Source organism: Cynocephalus volans, chromosome 9 (genome assembly GCF_027409185.1).
Source record: "Cynocephalus volans isolate mCynVol1 chromosome 9, mCynVol1.pri, whole genome shotgun sequence".
In the NCBI taxonomy this organism is placed as follows: domain Eukaryota; kingdom Metazoa; phylum Chordata; class Mammalia; order Dermoptera; family Cynocephalidae; genus Cynocephalus; species Cynocephalus volans.
In genome coordinates, this window is record NC_084468.1 from 109029002 (window position 1) to 109041994 (window position 12993).

The window sequence follows — 12993 nt, forward strand, 5'->3', positions numbered from 1 at the left end:
TTTACCTTTAAATTCTTAAGCATTTTATAATAGTTGTTTTAAAACTCTTTTCTACTAATTCTATCATTATGTCATTTCTTGATCTCTTTTTGTTGATTGATTTTTATCCTAACTATAAGCCACCTTTTTAATGTTTCTTCTCTTATCTAGTAAGTACTGATCTAATGCCAGATGTTTTATATCTTACCATGTTGATTGTCTGTATTTTGTTGTCTTCTTTAAACAGTGTTGTGTTACATTTCCCTGTGCAGTTAAGTAACTTGCAGGTATGATGTTATCCAATCAAGGTTTGCTTGTAAGCTTTCAAAGGACAGGACTAAAATAACTGTAGGTCTAATGTATGCAATTTTTCTGGGTTCTCTGAATGCTGTGGATTAAATGTCCCCCTAAAACTCATTGAAGGTTGGTCCTCTGTTGTAACAGTACTAAGAGGGTGGAAAATTGATTATGATATTTGAAGGGTGGGGCCTTTAAGAAGTGATTAGATTGTGAGGACTGTGCCCTCATGAATGTACCCATTCATGAAGTAATGGGCATGGTTCTGTGGCTTTATAAGGAGAGCATGTGAGAAAGTTAGTTAGCTTGCTCTTGCCATATTCTCACCATGTAATACCCTGCATTGCCATGGGACTTGGTACAGAGCCCTCACCAGAAAGAGGGCTGTCATCAGATGTGCCCCAGGAGCTGGGACTTTCAAGAACCTCCAAAACAGTAGGAAATATATTACTATTTCTTATAAATTACCCAGTTTCAGGTATTCTGTTATAAGTAACAGAAACTAAACTAATATATATATATTTGCATGGGTGTGTGCATGCACACCTGTGTACATATTTGTGCGTGTGTGTATATATAAAATACATATATAATTTCCCCCACTTTTCTAGTTGTTTCTGAAAGAAGTCAAGTCCAGTAATATTTATTTCAAAATGGCCTGGCCAAAAGTGAAAATCCCTCACTTTCTTTATAACAATACATTTAATCCTCAAACTGAGTAGTTGAATATCTTGCCTGATGTCACAGAGCCAGGATTCAAACCTAGTAGGCCAGTTTCAGAATCTATGCACTTAGCTATTACTTCAAAGTGCATACAATAAATCATGAATGGATCTTTGTAACCTGAGTACAAAACATAAGGAAGGCAGTGGCAGGAGATGAAAGTAGAGGTTTGCAGGGAGCAGCCCCGTGATAGACAATATTGCAGTCAGCATTAAAGAGTTTAGTATGTTTCTTTTAGTCAAGAAGAGGCTACTGGATAACTTGAGGGAAAAGATGACTCGGTCAGACGTTTTTTTAGGTCTTATTCTGGGGATGCTGTAATGAATGAATTTGGAGCCACTCAGACCAGAGACATGAAAGTGGTTGAGGCAGTCCAGGTATGAAATGATGAGCATAATACAAGTGGTCACTGAACTTCAGAAAGTAATTGCTTTTAAAGTTTTCTTTGATAATTAGTATTTTAAAATTGTCATATAAGATAGGAAGAAATATTTTTAAATTAAATAAGTATCTATAAATTGCACAGTTGAACCAATAACACCATGATTGAACACTAGATTACTTTGTCATGAAATTAAAATTAAATATCTAAGATCACTTATTATTGAAGTGGGGTTTTTTTTTTTTTTTCCCAAGGATGACTAAAGCCTTCATTATAGTTCAAGAATGACTAAAAAGAATAGTTTTCTTGGGCAAGGCATATCACTAACCAAAGCAGTGATTTTTAAACTGTTCTGGAAACTAATTTCTCTTTATAAATGAAAGCCTATGCAGAAATGCAATAAGTATTAAGAAAGCATTGGACAACCCATATTCCTGATCACTTAGCCCCTTTCACCCTATTCCATGGCATCATGGCCTCTAAGGGTTCTCTTTGGAATCTAGGCTAGTAACACAGTTGGAAAACCATTAAACTCACTAAACTACATAATCCAAAGTCAGGTAAAATGTCAACCAATTCATTAATGTGTAGATGCATGGGACAAACATACACATGCGTGCACGCAGACAGACACACAGCATGTATGGATTATCAAATATCTAAACCAAATGATCACGGAGAGATTATGTTTGTTATCTGCTTATAAGTAGTCAATTTACCCCAAAACTGGAGCAGTTTGAGAAAACATAGTTTACAAAGTTTATAAGTGATGTGTTACAACAGCAGTTCAGATCAAAGGACAATTCAAAATAGATCTGAAACCCAAAGGTCAACGAAGTCCTAAATTTTTATCTTAAAAACTTAAACAAAAATTCTAACAATAGCTTTTTCTAGATCTAGAATAGTAATAATACCATCACATTATGTGTCTGCGAAGAAATTCTGACAAGTTTATGTGTGATACTAAGGTCTCCTGTAAAGTGGGAAATCTGTAACTATGTACTTTGTAGTTAGCTGCTTCCTTCTGACAATCACTCTACATTAAACCTGCCATTAAAATTAATCAATAAACTTTCCCCAGGAAGCATTTTGGTCTTGTAAGCTACTAACCTGCTATGTATGAAATTAAACTATTTTGTTGTATTAGCACCAACGCTTTCCCTCTTTAAATAAGAGAAAAAACCATAGAGCTGGGATCAATACATACTTGCACAAGCCTTGTTTAATAGTTACTAAATAGAAAAATCAAAACAAAAACAATGACAACAAACAAACCCTGAAACTTTTTTTCTCTAAAAAATTAATTATCTTTTGATTATACATATTTCTGGGGTAAAGAGTTGACTATCAGTATTTGTGTACTGTATGTGATGATCAAATCAATATTATTAACATGTTCATAACTACAAATTGTAATTATTTTTTTAGTCCCTTAACCAATTACTCTCTAACCTACCTCCCCCTCCCCCTTTCCCACCTCTAGTAAATATAGGTCTGTTCTCTCCTTCTGAAAGCTCAACTCTTTATTGTGGTCTTTGTTTCTTTTTTCCTGAAACTTCTTATTTTCTCACCACTATATTGTCAGCTATGGTGATGAGAATACCTTTGTGGGAGCCTGGGAAAACAGTAAGAGAGGAACAAAGAAACTACAAAAGAGTCAGACAACAATTAACAAAATGGCAAAGTAAATTCTTACTCATCAATAGTTACTTTAAATGTAAATGGATTAAATTATCCAATCAAAAGACATGTAGTGGTCAAATGAGTTAAAAAAAAAACAAGATTCAACTATATGCTGTGATGGAGTTTGGATGTGTTGTACCCTCCAAAACTCATGTGGAAATTTGATCTCCAATGTGGCAGTGTTGGAAACTGATTGAGTCATGGGGGCAGATCCCTCATGAATGGTGTTAATGCTCTTGCTGGGTGGGGGGAATTAATGAGTGAGTTCTTGCTCGGTTAGTTCCCGCAAGAGCTGGTTGTTTAAAAGACCTGGCACTTCTCTCTCTCGCTCGCTTCCTCTTGCCATGTGATCGGCTTGTACCTGCTGGCTGCCTGCCACTTTCCGCCATGAGTAAAAGCAGACTGAGGCCCATGCCAGATGCAGCTGTCCCAGAATTGTAAGCCAAATAAACCTCTGTTCTTTATAAATTACCCAGTTTCAGGTATTTCTGTTAAAGCAACACAAAACAGACTAATACATGCTGCTTACAGAGACACATTTTAGCTTGAAGGATGCACAAATGCTAAAAGTGAAGGGATAGAAAAAGATATTCCATGAAGATGATAACCAAAAATAGAGCAGTAGTGACTATACTTACATTAATCAAAATAGACTCTAAGCCAAAAATTGTAAAAACAGACAAAAAAGATTATTATTTAATGATAATAACATCAGATCATCAAGAAGCTGTAACAATTGTAAATATATATGCACCTAACATTGGTGCAACTAAATATTTAAAGAAAATATTGACAGAACTGAAGAGAGAAAAAGAAAACAATACAATTGCTGTAGAGAAGTTCAATGCTCCACTTTCAACACTGAATAGATTGTCCAGACAGAAAATCAATCAGAAAACAACAGATTTGAATAACCTTTTTTGGTCCAAATGGGCCTAAATGACATATTCAGAACATTCTATACAACAGGAGAATAGTATAATTCTTCTCAAGCACATGTGGCCCACTCTTTAGGATGATATGTTGGGCTACAAAACAATTCTTAACACATACAGGAGATTTAAGTCATGTCAAGTATCTTTTCCAACCACAGTGGTATGAAACTAGGATTCAATAAAAGTAAGGAAACTGGGAAATTCACACATATGTGAAAATTAAACAACTCACTACTGAACAACCAATGGGTCAAAGAAGAAATCAAAAAGAAAATTTAAAAAGCCTTGAGACAAATGAAAATGAAAACACAACATACCGAAACTTATGTTATGCAGCAAAAGCAGTTCTAAGACGGAAGTTTATAGAGATAAATGCCTATGTTAAAAAAAGAAAAGTCTTGGGACTTCTGGTCAAGTTGGCGGAATAGACAGTCTCCAATGTCACTCTCTCCCACAAACCAACCAATTTACAACTGTAAAAAAGTAATGATAGCCAAGCTGGGGCTGCTAGAGCTCAGGGGAAGAGGAGGAGAGACCTACAGAGTGCACGAAGACAGGAGAAGCCACAATGAGAGAAAGAAAAAACTGCTCCAACCGTTTTGAGCCCCAGCTTCTTTCAGGCTGGAGCTGCTAAGTGCATGGAGCAGGAGCTGGTAAAAGCTGCTGCTGAGCCCTACAGATAAAGTTGCTTGGAGGCAGCAGGGGAGAAGAGGGCCTTGGTGGCCCCCCGGCCAGCAAGACCACTAACAGGGTTCCTATGGACCCACATAGGAGTGAGGGGCCACAGACAACAGAAAAAAGGAGCCACTCAGAGGCTGAACACCTACAACACCTAGAAGGACCAGAAGTCTCCTGGGCTACCAAATAGACAGAGGGGAGGGCCAGGGACCTCAGCAATGTCCCCTGACACCCACAACCAGTCCTGAAGGTAAGGAATAAGGGCCTCAGCCACACCCCCCTGACATGCAGAGCCAGCCCGAGGCCTCAGCCACACTCTCCCAACACATGCAACTAGTCCAGCAATGACCACGGAGCCACAGCAAGAATGGGCCTGGGTTCCTGAGTTGGGGTGGTGGGGGGCGAGGTCTTTTGCCATACCTTCCTGACATCTGCACCCAGCTTGGCAATGACAAAGCCACTGCTGGAAGCCCCCCAAGTCTCCCTTGTGGGAATGTGGGTGGTGCCACAGGCCTCAATCCCACTCCTCCTCCTTCCTCCCTCTTCCATCCCATTTCCTTCCCCTTTTTTCTCTCCCCCTCCCTCCCAACTGTTCTGCAACAACATGCTAGAATTTTTAAAAATTAATAAAATTATATATATGTAATTATACATATATATATATATATTTTTTTTTTAAAGAGAAGTCTCAAATAAATACCCTAAAAGGTCATTACACCTCAAGGAGTTAGGTAAAGAACAAACTAAGACCAGAATAAGTAACAGGAAGGAAATAGTAAAGATTAGAGGAGAAATAAATTAAATAGACACTAAAAAATAATAGAAAAAATCAACAAAACTAAGAGTTTTTTATTAAAAGATAAACAAAAGTAACAATCTTTTAGCTAGACTAAATAAATTATTAGAAGACTGAAATAAATAGAATTATAAATAAAAAGGAAGCATTACAATTGACACTACAGAAATACAAAAGTTCGTACGTGACTACTATGAACAATTGGAAGCCAACAAATTAAATACCCTAGAAGAAATGGATATGAAAATGATTAAATTGTATAATGTTGAATATACTAATTATCCTGATTTGAGCATCACATTGCACACAGGTATTGACATTCAACACTGTACCCTACAGATATGTACTATCAACTATGTTTCAATAAAAAAAAAAAAAAAAGAAAAAGAAAAAAGAATGGACAAATACCTAGAAACATACAAACTACCAAAACTGAATCATAAATAAATAGAGGTGCTATTTCATTGTGGTTTTGATTTGCATTTTTCTGATGATTAGTGATATTGAGTACCTTTTCATATACCTGTTGGTTATTTGTAGGTCTTTTTGTTTTGTTTTGTTTTGTTTTGTTTTGAGAATTGTCTATTCGGGTTCTTTGTCCTTTTTTTTAATTGGGTTATTTGTTTTTCTACTATTAAGTTTTTTAAGTTGCTTATATATTTTTCATACTAAACCCTTAACAGATGTACAGTTTGCAAATATTTTCTCCCATTTCATAAGTTGTCTCTTTACTCTGTTTTCTTTGCTGTGCAGAGCACTTTAGTTTGATGCAATTCTACTTGTCCATTTTTGTTTTTGTTGCCTGTGCTTTAGGTGTCATATCCAAAAAATCATTGCCAAGACTGATGTCAACAAACTTTCCTCCTATATTTTCTTCTAGTAGTTTTATAATTTCAGGTCTTACACTTAAGTCTTTAATTCATTTTGTGTTGATTTTTGTACATGGTGTGCAGTAAGAATCCAATTTCATTCTTCTATGTGTGGATATCCAGGTTTCTCTACACCATTTATTGAAAAGACTATCCTTTCCCCGTTGTGTGTTCTTGGCACCTTTATCAAAGATCAGTTGACCACAAAGGTGTGGATTTATTTCTGGGTTCTCTATTCTGTTCCATGTGCTTATATGTCTGCTTTTATGCCAGTACCACACAGTTTTAATTAGTGTAATACAGTTTGAAACCAGGAAGTGTAATGACTCTAGCTTTGTTTTGCTTGCTCAGAACTGCTTTGGGTATTCAGGGTCTTTATGGTTTCATACAAATTTTAAGATTGTTTTTTCTACAATTGTGAAAAATGCCATTGTAATTATGACAGAAATGGCATGGAATCTGTAGATCACTTGGGGTACTATAGCATGGACATTTTAACAATACTGATTATTTTGATCCATGAACATGAGATCTCTTTCCTTTTATTTGTTTCTTCTTTGATTCTTATGTCCTGCAATTTTACTAAGTTCATTTATTAGTTCTAACATATTTTTTTTTTGGCAGATTATTTAGGATTTTCAATATATAACATAATGTCATCTGCAAACAAAGACAGTTTTACTTTTTTTCTTTCCAATTTGTATGTCTTTTATATCTTTTTTCTGACTATTTTCTCTGGATAGCAAGTTTGACATTTTGTTAATTGATTCTCTAGGGCCAGGTTAGCAAACTACAGCCTGAAGGCTACCTCCTGTCTGTCTATTTTTGTAAATAAAGTTTTATAGAAACAAGGTCAAGACAATGTAGTGTATTGTCTGTGGCTGTTTTCATGCTACTACAGCATGTTGAGTAGTTGCACAAAGTTAAAGTATTCACTATCTCTTTCTTTACAAAGGAATTATGCCAATCCATACTCCAGGACATGTTATTTGTGCATTTCTTGCCATCCCACTCTGCATAATGCTACAGTAGTGCATTTGTTTTATCATCTGAGTTGATCTCCGTAAGAAAAGGAGAACATAAGCACTTAAAACCTGAAAGATGTGGCATAGAAAATTATTCACTTCAAGACAATGCCTTGTTGCCCCTAGCACTCAACTGTTCCCTTTTCCATTACATGGGGCAGATTGTTATCAACATATCTCTATGTACATATATATGTATTCATGTAAGTCAGTCCTGTTCTGAATCTTTTGTAACAAAACCACGCCCATTGTCAGACATATGGTGTAGTGGACTGAATTATGTCCTCCCAAAACTCACTGGAACTTGAATTGTGTCCCCCAAGTTTTATGTATTAGAAACTTGGTCCCCACTGTGACTGTTAAGAGGGTGGGAAGTCCTATTATGGTAATTGAAAGGTGGAGCCTTGAAGAGGTGATTGGATTGTAGGACCGGACCGTGCAGTAGTGAATGGATTCATAATGGCCGTCACAGGTGTGGTTTTGAGGGCTTTAAAAAGAGAGTGAATGAGGAGGTTAATCCCTCTCTCCGCTCTCTCTGCTTCCACCATCTTGCAATGTGAGACCCCTAGGTCTCGGTCACCACCACCAGATGGACTTTGGACTTCCCGGCCTCAGAAACTGTAAGCAATAAATTTCATTTTTTATAAATCACCTAGTTTTAGGTGTTTTGTTATAAGCAGCAGAAACGGATTGTATATACATGGGTACATTTTTTGACTACTTCTTAAATTTCTTGTTTTCTTTATTTTTCTTTGCCATAAGTATATTTAATTAAGCCACATGCTACAACAAAATGACTGGTTGAAATAACAAACCCAGTTAAAGAAGTTTGCTTTTGTTGATATGATAGCTGCTATCTAGTTTTAATTTTTTTGGTACAAAATTCTGATTTTATTTTTATGACATTAATCAATTGTCATTTTTTTTCCCACTAGAAAAAATAGAATCCTTATTCTATATGATACCAAATTATTTTCATTTCACCTATGTTTAGTCACAGCTGAAGATTACAATGCCTTTTATTTTATTTTATTTTATTTTATTTATTTTAGCAGAACTCTATTTAAATGAAAGGGGTTGCCCAGTATGAGAAAGGAATGAATAGACATTCAACATACTCTGGTTGAAATAAGAGAGTACATAGAGTTTGGATCTTCTTCCCATTTCCTATGTACAGGCCCCACATGGGCCCCCATAGAACCCCGGCACTTTGTAGGACATGATTTTAAATCCACTGGAGCAGAAATTTAAATCAAATTAGTGAAATTTCTAACGGGGAGTGGCATATATTTCTATGGTTCAGTGTCTAGAATTAATAAGAAACACTAGCAGGTCTTTACTCAAAAAAAAAAAAAAAATCCAGTAAAATAAATGTTTTTGGCTTTTGAAACTTCAAAAAAAATTTAAGTACCGTTTACCAGAAAAGCCAAACCATTGCTCACCTTACCACTGCTTATGCATATAATCAAGACATTTCATTTTGTAGTACTTAACCTTTTAAAAAGCTATATTTCTAAAATCCAAGTGATTCATTTGGTAAACGAGGAGAGCAGAAAGTTCTGCTGAATGGTAATATGATCCAGAAATAGCGTTATCCTTTCCACATATTGGTTTGGCACATTCTTTTACCTTTGAGTAGAAACAGAAATGGAAGTGCTGGTAGCCATTTCTGAACCTTCAGTCAAAGTTAAAATTTTGTAAGTTTATTAAAGTTTCTTTGTCAATCCTATAAAATAGAAATATCTACCAAAATAATATTTTATTTCTAATTGACCTTATCATCATTATTACATCATAAATATATTATTCACTTTATTGCAATTTATTTAATAATGTGTATATGTATCTGCAGTCATAAGGCAATTCTCAGCAAGGTGCGTGGTTACAGCATGTACTCAGTAGGTGATCACTTCTGCTGTCCTTGTTTATAATAACTTTACAGAGCACCAGAAGACTAGAATCTGAAAATACACAGAGCAACACAATATGCTCTACACAAAAGTAACTCTTCACCATGAACCCTTTTCATAGACAACAAAAATGGAGGACTACCCTGCCATCTAGTGGATATACCAAAAAATAAAAATAAAAAAATGCATTTTTAATTGTACGTATTTGTGGGGTCCAGTGTGTTGTTTCAATACATGCATGTGTTGAACAATGTGTCCCTTAGGATAGATTGCATATCCATTGCCTAAACATTTATCTTTTCTTTGTGGTTATTCATTCAAGATTGTCTTTTCTAGAAATACACAATACATTATTATTAAGATTTTATTGTTTCAAAGAGTTGTATTAAATTTCAGCAAAATGTTGCTCTTTTTTTTTTTTTTTATTGCACAAAGTAACACCTGCTCTCTTTATTGCTTTTGGCAGATATCGTGAGGATTTACACATGCATGAGATAAGATAATTTTCAGAAAGTGGTTTGGAAAAAATGGGGTTTAGGGATAGAAGAATAGAAGCTAAAACGTGTACAGGGTTGAGTGAATGTTTTCATATATGGAATATCACCAAGAGAGAGCAAGAGAGGAAGGAGGGAGAAATTGATCTCTTTACTGAATTGCTTAAAAGGGGAGACAAGTGAAAAAGAAGCATTGTTTTAGCAAATTTGTAAAGCTTAAAGCCAGAAGTCCCCAGGATTCAAGGAATTATTCTTTAGTCTTACATATGGAAAGTTTGGCAAAGAGGGAAACTGTCTTTTGGAAGAAATCTCAATGTCTGGGAAGGGGGAGAAAAGAGAAGATGAAGAACAGCTGCTGACAAGAAGCGCGGCATATGTGAAGAATTCCGCAGCTCTGCAGCTGGAGGGAAGCCGCGCTTGCCGAGGACAGTTTTCCTCAACTTCACCTAAAAGTCACGGGGTTGTGGTGGGAGGGGAGCCATGTAAGCAAAGCATATTTAAAGGAGGCCTTTTAATAAACTGGATGCTAAAACTTTGCATCGCCTTGTTAAAATGAAGTGGTATCAAGAGACTAAGCAAACTGAATCTAAGGCCAGTTATGTGTCTCATGTTTATGCTTGAGGATATGCACAAAAGGTACATGCAGCAGAACTCTTGGCCCCCAAATATTTATGTAATATTGTATAAAATATGTAGGTGAAAGATAAAAAATTAAAAATATGATTCGAGCTTTGAGTATAATTCGAGGCATGTTTCTACCAGCTCCTATGGAAGATGTTCCACTATGCTTTGCTAAGTAATTTTTTTAGAAGGAAAAAAGTGATTAAAACATAGTCTGAACTGTTAAAAGTTTTAATACACCTTATTTGTTTGTTAAAAAAAAATAATATGGTATTGATTTTGTTCAGGATGTCAAAATGTGTTTTTATAATTAAGTATGTTTATAGCTTTTTCACACAAGTGACATGAATGCTGGGCAATTAAAAAGGACATCAATTTTAAGACGTTTAGGAAGAGAATCTGCCTTGCAGTGGCTCTGTGTTTTGCCAGGTTGTGGTTCTAGAGAAAAGCACAGCAGATTTCCTATCTTCATCTTAAGAAATTGTAGACTGATTGCCCTTTTGTATTGTTTTAAAATATTATTACCATGAGCCACAGTAGGGGACTTTTATATGTGAATATAACAATTTAAAGAAGCAGAGAAAGATTTCATTACAAAAGAAAATAGTATCACGGAATAGAAAACCATCAAATCACCTGTCATTACAGCATATAAGGAGTCATTGTCCGAGTGTTTAAGCCATGTGTTCTCTGCCAAATCAGTCATTACATGGCCTGTCAGTTGTTACATGGCCTGTCAGTTGGGCAGCTTTTTGATGGGTCTGCTAGGGCTATACTGCCATGAGGAATGAAGACATTAATAGGAGGAGCAGGCAGCTGGGTATTTTAAAACTTTTGATAGCATGTGCATTGCACTAATAATTCTCAGCACGTTAGAGCAATTTGCAGAATATTCGATAGAAAAATAGTTTTGCTGTTGCAAGAGAAAGGTTGACAAGGTGAGCATCCTTAGTTTGGGAATGATATTCTTGGGCTGGCCAGAAGTGAGGTCAAATTGGGTTCTGACCTTGCTATTCTGAGATTAGTGCTAGAGTCTTAGATGAGGTGTGGGAGGAGGTGATAATAAATAGGGAATAAAAAAATAAAACAAAATTGAGACTATTAGCATTGCTTTATGGAATAGAAGATTTTTTGAGAACTAACAGACAAATCTCTTATCTTCTCATATTTATAGCCCTTTGAAAGGAATAAAAGAAATATTTCATGGTACAGGCAAAAATGAAACAATTTTACAGTAGCACATGTGTTTTTGGCTTGCAACTCTACAGTAGGTTCTTTAGATGGCTGTGGCAACCTAGATATATGGGGCATGGTTATAGAGTTCCAGTCACTTGGGAACTAGGAAGGCAAGTGGTCCTGTGTGGTGAGCCTGAGGTTGGTGAGCACACAGGGACCCCAGAAACTCTTCAGTGACAACCTCCCATTTTGCTACAATAATGTGGCCATAGATGCTATATTTCTGCTTTATGACCTCTGCCCTTTAGATGTGGACAGCTAACCAATACTGAGCCAGTCAGATTCTCTCATTCAGAAACAGAGTTAGGACCACTCAAGTTGATTTGAATCTGAGGGTACAAGTGGCCAGACCTCTAGTATATAAACTGGGGAAGGGCTTCATCCATGTTTCACTATGTGGACAAAGGAGGAGAGAAAGAGTCTGCAGAGAGACAAAGGGAAACAAATACAAAGAAGGAGTAGAGATGGGAAATACTGAAAGCAATATCTGGAAAGTTTTAAATTATTAGTTCCAGTTCCTTTCTATGGCCCAGCCATATTTCTGCCGTTCAATTTCATTAGATACCTCTGCATCCTTATAAAACATTCTTATCCACTTTAAGGAAGGCTAAACAAATACCTGTTGCTTGCTTGCACAAAGATTCTTAACTCATATGTAATTTTGCAAGATTCTTAACCCATATAGTAATTTTGCCCCACATTGTCCAAATTTAGCCATTTGAGCCAGAGGAAGAAACTTTGAAAAGCTAGACTTCCATTAGTCTCTTAGACTTCAGGAAGTGGGGACTTTAATCAATACTTCTTCAAAATGTTTAGATCCCCCTTCCCAGGCTCAGGGCCAGCAGAAACCAGCAGTATATAGTTCAGGAGAAAGCCCTGGTCTTGGTCTCTGTTTCTCCTTCTTTGGACACTTTCTGATCCTCTATGACCCACCCTCCCATACACACACACATGCTTTGAGTTAATCAGGTGCATCAAGTAATTCCAGTAATAATGCTCATGGGGTCTCCTGAACGTCCATGGCTGGATCTCCATTCCAGAAGAATAGCTGACAAGCAGATGGCTTTGATTTATGCTATTCCTTTCAAGTGACTATATAAGTTTGGGCCACCAGAACAGTGCTGACATGTTGTTTTAGGGTGATTCACTCATCAGACACAGGATGAGTCCACTGATGACCCTTGGATTTGAGCTGTTGTCTGTGGGGTCTTCCATCAACTCTCACCTGCCCATGACCTGACCACAGTGATGCCTCTGGTCTATAGGACACCAGGGTGCCCAGGACTTTCACCCCACTCCCTCTGCTGCATTCAAGCCATGTGTCTAGGAGTCCACCCAACATAGCTGTACCTATTTCTTCCAAGG